Below are 13749 nucleotides of genomic sequence, written 5' to 3' on the forward strand. Positions count from 1 at the left end.
AATGCTTTGCTTGAGCTGCCCCCTGCTCAGTTTGGTACAGACGCTCTTTTGTGTTGCATGGAACTCTGGTACAAGTCCCCCACGGTCTTCAGCACTGTTTGTTGGATGGCTGGATAATTCTTTTTTTAAATAATAATAATATCTTTTTATTTTTCAAAATCCACACAAAGATAGTTTTCAATATTCACCTTGCAAAACCTCGTGTTCCAAATTCTGCCCCCCACTTCTGTCCTCTCCCTCCCCTACACAGCAAGTAATCCATTATAACTTAAACATGAACAGTTCTTCTAAACCAATTTCCACGTTTACCTTTCTGCACAAGAAAAGTCAGATTAAAAGGGGAAAGGGAGAAAGAAAAACACAAGAAAGCAAAGAATGACAACAAAAAATACTATGTTGTGATCCACACTCGGTCCCCATAGTTCTCTCTCTGGTTGCAGATGGCTCCTCCATCACAAGTCTATTGGAACTGCCCAAACCCCCTCATTGTTGAAAAGGTGGCTAGGTAATTTTTAAGGAGAGAAGAGTAGAGAACAGACCCGTTATTTTTCTTGTCATATGGACTCCCATGGACAAGAATGCTAACTCTCTATCAAAGCCCCTTCTTTACTACTTATAATGTCAGAAATCTGTCTAGAGCAGGATCCAACAAACTATGTAGCTTGTGGTCAAATATGGTCCCTTGGCTCAATTTTTTTTTTTGGCCTATGAGTTAATAACCCTTTTTAAACTCTTAAGTAAAAATGTGTTTAGATGAAATTGTATTAAAATGTAAAAAGAAAAAAGAAATGAAAAAAAAAACCATTTTAGTTCATGGGCTATACTAGGAAGATGGCTGGCCAGTTTGCTTAGTCCTGGTCAAAAGGATTAAGAAGTTTAGTGATTTGCTCAAGATCATAGAACCGAAGTGTCAGAGGTGAAACTGGAACAAAAATGACAAAACTTAAAAAAAAAAGTTTCAGAGTAAATAAGTCCATTCATGATCCTGAAGATTTGTAAGGCCCTCAGAGGCCCTTTAGTTCAGTGGCTCCTCCATTTTCCAGGTAAGAAAACCCAAGATCAGGAAGATGAGCGACTTGCCCAGGAGAAGGATTGGAACCCATGACACTCGGAAGGAACATGGAACCCCAGCAATCTCCAATAAATCATCAGTTTTTAAAGTCTGTCTAATAACCTAGCCCCATTTTGGTAGGACAGCAAAGATTTACACACCTCACTCCAAAACTCATAATACATACAGGCTCTCCAAGCTTAGGGATACCTGGCTAATGCACCTGAACTCATCTTTGCCAGTTCTTGAGAACTCTGTGTGGAACCCTCCCCACACAAACGTATTTGGGGGAAGGACGTATCCTGGGAACTCCAAGGAGTTTTCTATTCTCTTTAACTTTCACGAAACCTACTTTAAGAAGGCCTGATTTCAGTATAGGGCTGTTTTTTCACTCTAACCCAGGTAATTTCTATTGCAGTCATTATCCCCATTTTTCTCTATTGGGACCCTGAACTCTGCCTCTGGGACCCCCTTTGATGAGTGAACTTTTACAATGTATTACCAAGACTCCACGGCATTTCTGGCCAAATCATGCTGCTACTTCCTTCTACCTCCCCTGCTCTCCTTTATGTCTGTACCATAAGAATATAAGTTTCTTGAGGGCAGGGATTGCATTTCTCACACTTATTACAGTGCCTGGCATAGAATAAACATTGAAGAATATTCCATCTATCTATATCATCTATCTTTTCTATGAATAATCTACATATTTTTTTCTATTTTCTGTCATCTAATCTTCTCTTACCTATCCATCATCTATTTATATACTTATCTATTATCTATCCATCTTTCTGTTTTCTATTATCTGTCATCTATTCATCTCTCTTACACATCATCTATCAACCTATCTCCTCATCTATCTTATTTCACATCTTCCATCTATTCATCTAGCTATTGTTTATCTGTCTTTGTTTTCCATGATTTTTTAATCTATTCAATATCTATTATCTATCCTACATTTTTATTATCTATCTATAATCTATTCATTTAGCTATTTCTTCTCTCTCTTCTATGTTCAATTGTTCAAACGTTTTCAGTTTGTCTGACTCTTCACGATCTCTTTTAGGGTTTTCTTGGCAAAGATACTGAAATGGTTGTCATTTTCCTCTCCAGCTCATTTTACAGATGGGGAAACTGAGATAAATAATGTTAAGTGACTTTCCTAGGATCATAAAGCTAGTAAATGTCTGAAGTCACTCAGGAACATGAGTTTTCTTGACTCTAGACCCAGAGATCTCCCCACTGTGTCATCTATCTGCCCCTCTTCCATTTTAGAATCAGTGAAAACATGACTCATTATCCCTGATGTCTGGAAGAGTTCAGCTCTCAGTGGAGAATCCTCATAAGTATCATGCTTCTGACCTTAATTAGGGTATTGGGGAAGTGATAAGACTCCTGTTCAGGCTATCACCCAGGACAGTCAGCCTCCTCCAAATATGACCAGTCTTTGGGACATTTTTGGGATATATAAGAGTATGGATGTCAGGATCCAGAGAAATTTTGGAATAAAGAATATTTAGCATAGAAAGCGACTTTGACCTTAGAAACCATCTGTTCTAATTCTTTTATTTTACAGATAAAGAAACCCAGGTCTGGAAAAAATGAAAGGACTTGCTTAATAGTGAGATCCTAGAATTCATTATTAATTACTTATCCCTGGGGGGAGGGAGTTAAAAAATCAATTTTAAATATTTCAGAGGAAAGGGTTGTATCCCAAAGAGATCTTAAAGAAGGGAAAGGGACCCTTGGCTGCAAAAAAGTTTGTGGCAGCCCTTTTCAGAGTGGCTAGAAACTGGAAATTGAATGGATGCCCATCAATTGGAGAATGGCTTCCCCTTCAGAGAGGAAGGGTTCCCAAGGGTTCCCAGTTCCCCCTTGAGTACTACCAAAGCTCAATGGAATATGAGACATTAGTAGCTGCCAACTGGTGGAGATGGCAAGCCTGTGTTCAAGTGGGAGCCCTTCCTTTTATGAGTGCCCTGCCCCGGGGAGCTTCAAGCCAGGCACCTGCCTTACCTGGCAGCCGTTGAGAGCGCACCTGTGAATCAGTTCCACCCACAGCAGTCTCTCTCACAGGTTCCCAGGCTCTTCTGCTCCTTCCTGGAGGCGATTAGATGGAATCAATTCTGAGATGACTCATGTTTCTGGGAATCTTCTTTGTTCTGGCTTCAAACATGTTCTTTCAGTTTTAGTCCTCCATCAATGAACTGAGTCAAGTAGAGAGAGGGCCTCCCGCCTTGCACAAGACCTGCCTAATTCTTCTTTGTTATCCCGGCCTGAACAAAGGCTTCGGCCTAAAAAAGGTACATAAAAACTCTTCAGGATTCATCACCATGGAGTTTCTTCCCTGGCCATCCAATCAGTTCAAAACCCATTAGATTCCAGCCTTAAAATGTCTCTGTGATTGTCTGCATCTCTTCACTAAGCCAGCTGCCACGCTATTTCAGAGTCTCATTCAGCAGCTAGTTGATGGGAGGGATGGAGCTCTGGGCCTGGACATTTGGAGTGGAGATGTCCCTAAATCAGTGCTATTCACATTTCTTTTAAGCTTCCAGAATTGGGCTTTGCTGGTAGAGCCCAGTGCCTTCTCTGATGCAGGGACATCACACTGACAACCCTGAGCCACTGTCTCTCATGTCTCGATTCCACAGTTTTATTTTTATTTTTTAATTAGGTACAATTTGCTGTTCTTTTAAAAATATATAATAAAGTGATTATGTAACTTTTTTTCCCCTTTTTTCTTTTTCTTTTCCCTTCATCTTAGAGATACTACCATTAGAAACTTCCACACATATGTAAAATCACACATATGTAAAATCTAGACATGCTTCAATTTATCAGTTTTTTTTCCTCTGGATTCAGATACTATCATCTTTCCTATGTCCTTTATGGTTAATTTGGGTATTTATAAAAGTCAAAATGACTTATTCTATCAAAGTTGTTCTTAAAACAATATTGCTGTTACTCTATACGATGTTGCTCGGTTGTGCTATTTCACTTTTTGTTATTTTGTTCAAATCTAGTTTCTTTCCTTTTTAAAAATATATCTTCCCTAATTATATGTTGAAACATTTTTTAAAAAATTGTCTTTTTTAAAATGTTTTGAGGCCCAAATTCTATCCCTCCCTTCTCTCCTTCCCTAGCATACTATTACTCCATTTCAATGCTATATCACAACTTGTAGTCATTCCCCACTTGATGGGGTCTGGAACCATGAGCTAGTCCCCTGCTTTCCTGAAGCCCCAAAGGCTGGGGCTCCCTTCTGCCTTGTAACCAAGATCAAAGCTTCTGTGAGGGACCCAAGTGCATCTCTCTGCCCTATGACTGTGACTAGGGCTCCCGATCCCTTGTAGCCACAGGTTGTAGTGGACCTCTTCTCCTTGGAACTGCAACCCAATGCACCAGGGCCTGCACCTGGGGCCAACAGAGGGTTTTCCGACTGATTTTGCTCCCCCCTGCTGTCTGTGGGCTGAGAGCTCCCAGGACAACTGCTTTTACTGTTGAAGCCATTTCCAAGCTCTGCCCCCAGTTCTATTGCCAAGTTTTCTCTGGGATGTCCCCCAGCCTGATGTTAGATAACTCTCCCAGCAACCTTTTAAGTTTTCTTGGACAGGAATCCTGTCTCACTCTGACCTTTTGTGGACTTTCCCACTCTATAATTCAATTTTAGGCATTATTTTAAATTGTTTGGAATGGGAAGTTGGGAGAGTTCAGTTGAGTCACTGCCAGAACTCCATTATCTTGGCTCTGCCTCCAGTTTATATATTTATTTTAAATTCATGAAGTAATATGAAACAATTAAACTTCTTGAGTAGGAGAGCTAACATGGTTAGATTGGGGATTCAGGAATATCTATTAGTCAGAAATATGGAGAATGGACAAGAGAGGGGAGAAACTTATTGACTTCCTGACTTCCCGATCATAGGAAAGTCACTCCTGCATCCCTTTTTTATCTGTTAAATAATGGTTTTGATAGAAATTATTTTCATTTTTCTTCTCAGTTCTTATGTTCCAGGGTCTACATTCTATGATTCCTTTCAAGTGTTCTGTATTTTATTTTCTAAGATGCCTTCTCTAGTCCAAGGCTTTTTCCGGTTTTTAAATTGGATGTTGAAAGACCCCTCCTGTATGTGATAATTTACATTTTGTTCCACCCCTGATATCCTATGTTAACTTTTAAGTTACTTCCCAACCAACACATTCTATTATGACTTCTTATATCCCTCCTAGTTCTGAAGTTCTATGTTCTAAGTTCTAAGCTACCTTTAATCTCTAACATTTTGGGTGCTAAGGTCTAAGGTTCTTTCTAGCATGGACATTTAATGTTCTATCGTTCTCTCACAACTCTAACAAATGTTTTCAAGGCTCTTAAAGCTTTTGTTGATCTCTGTTCCCTATTCTTTAGGATCCTATAAGTTCTAACATTCTTATAATCAACAATGTCCCCAAATGATCAATGTAAATGAACCTCTGGAGCCTCACAGTATAAAAAGGGAAAGTTGATTCCAGCTGAAGGGGACCTAAAACAATTTAAAATGTACTTTTCCCCCTTTCCCCTCACCCAACCCCAAAAGAACACTTGTAATCAGAATAGGGTAGAGACATAGTGTTCCTTTCACATCATTTTTTTCCATCAAAATGTTCATCTCAGTCCAGTGAATAGGATAATTGTGTACCTGATTGGCACTGCTGCTCACCTACTCTGAATTGGGCAGGATTTAAGCTGCGCCAGCCTTTTCGGCTGGCTTTGTAGTTGGTGATCTGGAGAAGGTAGAGTGAAGTTTTATATAAAGCAGACTAAGGAAGAGGGGACCCCAACCAAGCAACAATAGCTTGACAATGGAGGAACCCAGGAGCCCGGGATTAGCAAACAGGTCTGAAGCATTAGGACTTGGTGGGTGGCAGCTAATGTCTAAGCTGAATTGGGCTCCTCTGTACTTTTTGAATGCAATCACATTCAATTGAATGGATCTGAGATTCTGGGAAAATCAGAGGATAGTAGAGAGAGCTTTTGTAGTGAGAGGGGATATTTTTGAAATCATGTTCTCTGTAATATCAGTCTTTGGGCTGAGGTGACCTAAGGTAAACTGAAGGGTGGGATTGGAAGTCCTCAAACCTAGCAATGAAGATTCTGGAATTAATTAAATACCATACATTATTGTATACCTTGTCTGAGCCAGGCTCTGTCTTGGGCACTGTTAATAATTTTTAAAAGGAAGGAAGGAAATAAATAAATAAATAAATAAATAAAGAATGAATGAATGAATGAAAAGAAGATATGAAGGAAGGAAGGAAGGAAGAAAAAAAGAGCAAGCAAGCATGATTCTTAACCTCATTGAATTCACATTCTTGTGGATTTTTGTTTTTAGATGCAATGAAATATGTATTCAGGTGCTATTTCCTGCCTGTGTGAACTTGAAGAAATTTCTTTCCCTCTCTGGGATTCAGTTTTCTCCTCAATGAAATGAAATGTTTGGACTTGATGAGCTTTAAGACTCCGTTCTACTCTAAATCCTATGATTTATCATGATTGGCTCATTTTTTTTCTCTATCTTTTTCCTTAAGATGGAATTGGACCTTGAACTTAATAAACCTCATGTGGGTTCTTGGCAAAGAAACAAGAACTACGACTTTTTTTTTTTTTTTTTTTGTGGAAAACCTATTAAAAAGACAATACATGCCTTGGCTCCCTTGAGCACTAAACTGAAGGCTTCTGTCCAGTATTTTGAGGTCATTCAAAAGTTAAAAGTGAAATACAGAAAGGCCAGATTGTTTCCTTTTGTATGGCGTCAGAAAAGTGTATATGGGAACAATTCCCAGGGATAGTTCTATATACTTAATTTTTTTCTAATGAACCTGGTGCCACACGGGGTGATTTGGAAGGAAATTTAAGCGAAAAGCCGGCATTTATTTATTTCTGTGTAATTGAGTCAGTCATGGTTGGCTCTTTGTGACCCCATTTGGGGTTTTCTTGGCAAAAGTATTGGAGTATTTTGTCATTTTCTTCTTCATTTTATTTTATGGAGGAGGAACTGAGATAAACAGGGTTGAGTGACTTTCCTAGGGTCACACTTAGTCTGAGGCCAGATTTAACCTCAGAAGATGAGCCTTCCTGATTCCAGGGCTGGCGTTTTGAATGCACCACCCAGTTGCTCACGTTTATTTTATTAAAGTCAGAAGAATTGTGGCACCCGTGAACATACTTAGTGGATTCAGCAGAAATCAGTGGCTCAAAGAGCCAGTCCTGGGACTGGGAGAATGGTTTAAAAGACCACAAAATCCACTGGTCACTCTCCTGCTTAGAACTGACCCAAAGGCCCTCACTAACTATTTGATATCTATGGAAGATATAAAGTTATAAGACTCTATTTAAGTCATGGAGTCTTTCTCCAATGAGATGAACAGGTCATTTAGATTCAATAACTATAAAATTATTAACGTGTACAAAAGTGGAAACTGATCACCTTGTGTTAAATATACAATTCCCTGGCATTTGAAGCTTTGTGCAACTTGATCCTTTCCTATCTTTTTAGTCTTCGATTTATTTTCACTCCATGTATTCTAATCCAGCTATTCTGGGCTTCTCTAGGAAGACAAAGAATTTCCCAACTTGCCATCTTCTCATTGGCTTTTCCCCTACCTGGAACGCTCCTCTTCCTCACCTTTCCCTTTGGATTCTGTGGCTTCCTATCAGATTCAGATCCAATCCTACCTTCTTCAGGGCACCTTCCCAGCCCTCCTTGCTGCTAAAACTTTCTGAGATGACTTTCCACTTAGATTGTCTACCTTTTGTGTACGTAGTTGTTTGACTTTTGAGCTCATCAAGGATAGGGACTATGTTCTTGTCTTGTCTTTGTATTCCTGGTGCTTAGCATAGTTCTGCACTTAATGGTAATCAGTAAGACCTTATTAATTTAATACATAGTAAGCATATAGTAAATACTTGTTGTTTGTTGATTGACTTACAGAGGATTTTCAGGAAGTCGCATTGAGCCAATGTATAAGGGTGATCCATACGACTGTCTGGACACGATGATAAAGAGTACAAAGAGAAGGCTTTAACTGAAAGCATTAAAATGATCCACTGGAATCTTGAAATCAAGACTTAAGGCAATTAGCACTTAATTAATACCAATCGTAATGTACGCTTTCTGATTTATACAACGGAGTACAAAAAACTTGAAGTCTCCTGACCCAAACTATTGTGATTTTAGGTAAACCCAGACTCCATCACACTAAGGCAGCTCTAAACGAATTTCCAGATATCTTCTCTTCACAAAAAGAGAAAGAGAACAAAGAAATATTTTCAGAACAAAATAAGAAGGCCAAAATACTTACTTTGCAACAAGAAAATATCACTTTACCGAGCAATAGTCAAAGAGGATAACAGACACACACCTTTGAATTTGTGGATTCATTACTGGATATCTGGAGTGTTATGTTGATCAGGTATAAATGATATTTTGATGTCATTGGCGACTGATTCCCTGAGAAAAAAGGAGCTGGTTAATGAATTTAGATGGAGTCATTTGGCTTGTTACCATCCAAGTGTTAATTTGAGGTTATCCTTTTACTCACTCTTTAATTTGGAAGTCATACTTAGTTTTATTGAAGAGAAATGAAAATGGATTGATGTAAGGAAAGCAGAAGAGATAATTACTGAGAGCCTCCCAATACATGGGGTCCCTCTTTCCACTTGGAGTGCCATTTCCTTATATGTGAGTGCTCCGTCCATAGAAATGTAATTTTTGGTTGCTTATATTTTTTAAGATAAATTTCTTTCTAAAAGCTGTACAATTGGGCAGCTATGTGGTAGTGCAGTAGATAGAGCATAGGAACTGGAATCAAGAAGACTTATCTTTTTGAATTCAAATATGGCCTCAGACACTCACCAGCTGTGTGAACCTAGGCAAGTCACTTAACCCTGTTTGCCTAAATTCCTTATCTGTAAAATGAGCTGGAGAAGCAAATCTCTCCAAATCACTCCAGTATCTTTGCCAAGAAAACTGTAAATTGGGATCACAGAGAGTCAGATACAACTGCAATGACACAACGATAACCACCTGTGCAGTGTTTATTTAAGATTTCTTGAAACATAACTCAGAAAAAAAACAGGCTTTTAAGAGTGTTTAAAGAACTTCTGGACGAGCCTATTGTGTTTCAGATGGAGCTTCTTGACTAAGTCTTTAAACCTAAGTCACTCTGTGATAATAATAACCAATAATAACCCCAACCCAAGTTTTTCCAGCTAATTGTTTAGGTTTTGATAGCTCAGAAAGAGTATAAATAGCAATTGTCTTCTCCTCTGGTCAGAAACTTTGAGGATTTTCCCTTCTTAGATTGATATTTTTATAATGGTAAATATAAATGGTAAATTTATAAATGATAAATGGTAAAAAAAATACTGGGGTCTGAGAAAGACCTGAGTTTAGAAAAGCAGAGTGTCGACTGCATTCTGGGCCATCATCAATATTCTTGACTTTTGTCCTGCCACTGGGTTTAATGACTGGAGGAGAGAATGAGACTGATAACTTTGACCAGCTCTGTCTCATTTAAGTTTACTTTACATGCAAGTCAAGACATTACCCCCATGATGTCACTGGGCCTCTTCAAGTACAACAAATGAACAACAACCACAATGTATTGATAATGAACTAGGGGTATTGGAATTAGTTCTATGTTAAGTTTTTGTCAAATTTTCAGGGTAAATATTTTCATGTCAGAAATCAGCAATCTACAAATTACTTTATTTTTGTCATTTTTGATTTGTCTGGACTTAAGATAGTGTTAATAATGAAGATTAAAATTAAAAGTATGTGCCTGATTGTTAATATTTATTAGAGAATACCTGTATCCCTCTATAAAAAAGTTTTGAACTCGGCCTGAATGTAGCACAAGGCTCAAGGAATCAAGTTTTTAGCCAGACTGAATTTCTGGTAACTATGGGATAATAATAATAATAATAATAATAATAATAATGTTAATATTAAGTGGTATTTATAGAACACTTTATTTGAGATTTGCAAAAATCTTCATATTCATTATCTCACTTGAATTTTCAAATATTACTAAGTATGAACACAATGGACTTATACTAAGAAAACTAAAACCACTTTGCCTCTGGAGTTTATGAAATGGTTAAAATACAGGAGTTGAATTAAAAGTCCCTCCATCGTCAATATACACATGAACTTAGACAACAACATATTGACAAAGAAGCAGCCAATGAATGACTGTCCTTTAGATTTATCCATGCAAACAGGAGTGTCTGATAATAACTAGAGAACAAGTTATTACCATTAGAAATTACTTAGGGCTATACTTAAGTAACTGGATAGCAATGATCAATAAAGATTTTACAGGATAATAGCATAAATTGTGCAACAAATAATTTTAGTCTGAAAAAAAAATCTACCAAATAAATATCAGCACCTACCACAGTGCCTGGCACATAGTAGGAGCTTGATAAATGTTTATTGACTTTCCTTTCTTTTCATTCCTTTTCCTGACAAAAAATATTGTCCATAATCATCAGGACAAAACATTGATCAATAAAACTTTAAGACCTATTTTTTTAAATGCATATCAGTTTACTAAATATACAAAATCTCCAAACTATCGGTAATGAAAAAACTTCTGGTAAGCAGAGATCTAGCAGAAAAAATCAAACTCATTGTGCACAGGATGAGGAACATACCATCTCTGTTATCTTCTTTTGCTTTAGGGTTATACCAGAGATACTTTCTGCGAGAATATAGGAGATGAGTGTATGTACTAATAATTTTATTCAACTAATAAAGAGCAGTTATTTTGTCCAGTTGTATTAACACGTGTTTTTGTTGTTGTGATTGGTCCTTTTTTAAGAAGAAAGGATGAGCAAGAATAACATGGGTTTTGCATGAGTTTCTTCACAGAGAGAAGGACATCCAAAGCAGTGAGTCAAACTTTTGCCACACATACTTCCTATACAAATGTCTCAGCTACTATTTTGGTTTAACTTTTAAGCTTATTCCTATGAATTCTATGTGTATTTGTGGGAAGGAATGAACCAGGTTTTTAGGACAACATTTTAATTCCGTTTACCATGTTATCTGAGCAAATATTTTTGGTAAAAACTAATGAAAACTGTTGGGTGACTATCAGTGGGAATGACTGTAGTTGCACCTGGGACCTAGCTTAGAAAAAGCCCAGAGTTTGAGAATTATCTCTAGAACCCTGAAGGTAGTAATCACTGCACTCAAAGGACCCAAACTACCAATTCTAGCGAAAATTGGGGCATGCTGTTATTTCTTCTCATTCTCCTTTTCCTCATTCATCTTTTTCTTCTTTTTCTCCTTTTCCTTTTCTTCCTCCTTCTTTTTCTTTTCCTTCTCCTCCTCCTTCTCCTTCTCCTTTTTCTTTTCCCCTAACCACAAGTGGTCTCTCTCTCCATTTGGGTTGTCCTTTCCTTATTTGTGGATGCTCTGTCTATAGGAATATACATTTTGGTTGCTTTTCTTTTGTAAGAATAACATTCAGAATATTAATATGAAAGAATATCTACAAAGTAACTGTCACAGAATCTTTTCTCTCTAAACCCAATGCCTTTTCTTATCCTTTCCCTAAAACAAAAAGAACAAATAATAGATAAATAAATGAATAGATTAAATACATTGTATATTTTTTCTTGGATTATTTGTGCATCTTTTATCCCTGAAGTCCTCTCTGATAACATGTTCTTTCTGAGGGCAGGAGCTACTTTTATATCTTCCTACCCACAGCTCATGTTTATTATATGTTGATTTGTTGAATTGAATTTTTTATTTCTGTGGGAAGAATGCTGAGGCTGTGAGTTGTTTTTTTTTCTTTCTGGGATGACTTGTCTGTATTCTAAGCTTCCACTAGACAGTTTGAGGATGCAGTGATTGGTGACTTGTAAGACTACTTAAAACCTGTTTTAAAGGGAAATCATAAAGATTAAAATATCTCTTCTGGACTTCCTGCCTTTGTTTTTCCATTTCCTCCTTTCTTCCTTAATTCTTCTCCTTTTCTCTCTCATCTTCCGTTCCTTCTCTCCTTTTTCCTATCCTACTTCCCTCCCTTTTCCCCTCTCTTCTCCCCTCTCCTCTTTCCCCTTTCTTCTGCTCTTTCTCTTCCCCTTTTCTTCCTCCTCCCCTTTCACCAAATCAGACTCCATTTCTCTCTTTCCTGCACTTTTTGGACTCCGAGATGAAAAATGTTCCTAAGGCCGACACATTGGGAGATCTGGAATCTGGAGTGGAAAGTGATTCTTTCCTTCTCTATTGGTCATTCAGTACGTGGCTCTCAGCTAAACAGGTGAAAGGCCCAAACCACCTGGGGAAGCTGCAAAAGAGACCCACTAAGCAGTTAAGAAGCAGCTTAGATCTGATCTGTAGCTGGACAGAGGCCACAGCTGGATGTGGTCTGCAGATAGACAGAGGCCACAGCTGGATCTGGTCTGCAGCTGGACAGAGGCCACAGCTGCATCTGGTCTGCAGCTGGACAGAGGACACAGCTGGATCTGGTCTGCAGCTGGACAGAGGCCACAGCTGCATCTGGTCTGCAGATGGACAGAGGCCACAGCTGATTGGAATCCTTATTGTCATTTGTTGGCAGATGGTAAAAGTACATGGGATTTTTTTCCAAGCCTTATCCTAACTTCACTTTTAAAGATTGAATGGGATTATTCTATGGGCAACTTGGCTGCACAGCAGATTGCATCCTGGATTCAGAATCAGGAAGAATTGAGTTTGAAACTTATCTGGGACACTCTCACCAACGACAACCACTTCATCTCTATCAGTTTACATTTTTACTTCTGTAAAATGGGGATAATGGAAACCCATACCTTAGAAGGTTATTTTGAGGACCAAAAAGATGATATGTACAAAGGTCTCTGTAAATGTTAAAGCTCTCTGTTGATGTAAACCATTATTGTTATAAGAACTTTGAAGCATAGAACCTAGAAGTCCAGAATGCTAGAGGCTTTAAACATTCAAATCTTAGGGAAAGGGGGGTTGTAACCTAGTAATCAATAATACCCCAGCCATCCCTGCTTTGAATGATAGCTGAGCTGGCTTTTAGAAACATTCTGCAGCTGCCAGATCTATGGACATTTGGTTCCTTAGAGTTCCAGATACTTAGAAATTTGGAATAATAGAGATCTACAACATTTTGGAATCACAAAATAATCTAATTACAGAAGGGGAGAGAACCTTAAAGGTAATCTACCTTAATATAATTTGACAAGCATTTGTTAAGAACCTAATCCATGCCAAATGTTATATTAGACACTGAGAGTCCAAAGATCCTGATTAATGTGCCTGCCTTCAGGGATCTTCTATAATTCTTAGTTAAATACACAATATGTGAAAATGTTCTGTAACAATCCAGTACAGAGTTGATATAAGGAGACAGATATAAGGAAATTAGGGAGTGTAAAGGGTTGAAGGGAAAAGAAGATGAGTTTGTTTTGGATATGAGAAGTTTAAAGTGCCAAGATACACAAAGGATGGTTAAAGATGTGGGACTGTGGCTAAGGAGACTGTGGTCTGGGGATAATCTGAGCAGAGATTTTTTTTAATCATAGTATTTGCTGATATTAACTAAAGAAAAGATAAAGAGAAATGAAAAGAAATGTCAGGACAGCGATTTGAGACTTCAGAACTATAGTGCACTATAACCACAGAAAGGATGTG

This window comes from Antechinus flavipes, chromosome 2 (genome assembly GCF_016432865.1).
Source record: "Antechinus flavipes isolate AdamAnt ecotype Samford, QLD, Australia chromosome 2, AdamAnt_v2, whole genome shotgun sequence".
NCBI classification, from domain to species: domain Eukaryota; kingdom Metazoa; phylum Chordata; class Mammalia; order Dasyuromorphia; family Dasyuridae; genus Antechinus; species Antechinus flavipes.